Raw genomic sequence first — 2,088 nt, forward strand, 5'->3', positions numbered from 1 at the left:
TGTTTTTGGTAAACAGGCGGGGCTTGTGTTTGCCGAGTTCCTTTTACTTCTTTTAATCTTTCCCTGGATTGCATGCCTGTGTTGGGTTAACAATTAGTTTGATATTTTGCTTGTAGTTAGGTTATATTTATCTTGTTGTTAACTATCAGTGGTTCTCCGTTCTGATATAAGCTTATGCACGGGAGAAATATTTCTTGTTACTCATATTAGCATTATTGCTTCTATTATTAAATAGATTAGCCCAGTTTTAAATTAGGAGTTGGTTGCGTTTTTTGACATTGAGATGTTTTGATTGTTGAGCTTGAACGCTTTCTTAATTGGTGGCTGCTTTTAGGCCAACTATGGTTTGCGTTTATGCTTACTCTCTAATTAAGGCTGTATCCTAATTCTAAAAAGCTGTACCTTTTTAGACTATATTTTAAACTTACATTGGAATTTTAGAGTTTTGAGGTAAGTTTAAAGTCGAACTAAGATTCTGTTCTGGGCAACCAGCTATCACCAGGCTCGTTAGGCTTTTCACCTCTACCCACAAATCTTCTCACTATTTTGCAACATAGACGAGTTCATCCTGTAATAGATTGTTCGTGGGTAGCTCGTCTGGTTTCGGGAGGCCTAGATGAAGTTCTCTTTGTTAGGTTATTCTAGCTAATTCATTATGCAAAAGGTACAAGGGGTAATCTTTGCTGTATAGTGCTGTTAGTTTTTTCTTTCATCTTTCCCTTGCGGTACTTTCTCTATAGCGCCAAGTTAAATTTCTATCTCCTATACTTTTTGAGGTAACTAAATGTTTTGTTTTACTTTCTAATGTTAGTTGCGTTTATGGACGATTGGGCTAGCTTTGGCTCAAGATGGTCAGCTTAATATGAAATCTTCTGGGTGTAGGCCAGATGCTTTGTTTAAGCTACATCTTGTCCTCCAAGCACACTTTCCAGTAGGCTTACCTTGTTACGACTTGTCTCCTCTTGTGGGTGTAGTGGTTTGAATAGGTTTCTTCAGGGCTTAATCACTTGAAGAGGGTGACAGGCGGTGTGTGCGTGCTTCATGGCCCGATTCAATTGAGCTCTCTACTCTCAAATTTACTACTAAATCCTCCTTTAATACTTAATTTCATAAGGATTTTCGTGGATGTTCTAGTTGTAGAAGATGTAGCCCATTGCTTCCCATCTCATGGGCTACACCTTGACCTAACTTTTTTGTGTTAAGGCACTTGTGCTTACTTTTCTTCCTTTTTAGGGTTTGCTGAAGATGGCGGTATATAGGCTGAATTAGCAAGAGATGGTGAGGTTTATCGGGGTTTATCGATTATAGAACAGGCTCCTCTAGAGGGATATAAAGCACCGCCAAGTCCTTCGAGTTTTAAGCTGTTGCTAGTAGTTCTCTGGCGGATAGTTTTGTTTGAGTTAACTCTCTAGGTTTAGGGCTAAGCATAGTGGGGTATCTAATCCCAGTTTGGGTCTTAGCTATCATGTGGTCGGAGATATTAAAGTTACTTTCGTGCTATATTTTTATGTTAACTGCAGCTTTTTACAGCCTAGTTAAGGTTTAACTTTAGTATATTTTTCTTCTGTAATACGCTTTATGCCGTAGGTCTATTAGCTTGGGTTAATCATATGACCGCGGTGGCTGGCACGAAATTTACCAACCCTATTTTAATATAGCTTAGTCGAACTTTCATTCATAGCTTAATTTTTATCACTGCTGTATCCCGTGGGGGTGTGGCTGAGCAAGGTGTTATGAGCTACAATGGTTGTGTGCTTGATACCAGCTCCTTTGGATCACTGGGTGATTTAGAGGGCATTTTCACCGGGATGCGGAGGCTTGCATGTGTAATTTTATTAATAACTAATGGAAAGGCTAGGACCAAACCTTTATGTTTATGGAGTCTGGCGACTCATCTAGGCATTTTCAGTGCCTTGCTTTATGTATTTAAGCTACATCAACCAAGATATTGGATTGTTGGGTGTGTAAATATTGTTCGATAGGGACGAGTTAGAGATCGGGTTGACGTATCTATAGATAACTGCGAACAAAGTTATGATTTAGTATCAATAATTGGTAATGATGGGGTTGGTAAAGTTTATAAACGTT

General features: G+C 38.8%; 1 pseudogene; it reads right to left on the minus strand.

The window, feature by feature from the left end:
• Positions 1 to 908: 908 nt before the first annotated feature.
• On the minus strand, positions 909 to 1,543 carry LOC144615148 (18S ribosomal RNA; annotated as a pseudogene).
• Positions 1,544 to 2,088: the final 545 nt, after the last annotated feature.

The sequence above is a fragment of the Panthera onca genome, chromosome F2, assembly GCF_046562875.1.
Source record: "Panthera onca isolate mPanOnc1 chromosome F2, mPanOnc1 haplotype 2, whole genome shotgun sequence".
Classification (NCBI taxonomy): Eukaryota; Metazoa; Chordata; class Mammalia; order Carnivora; family Felidae; genus Panthera; species Panthera onca.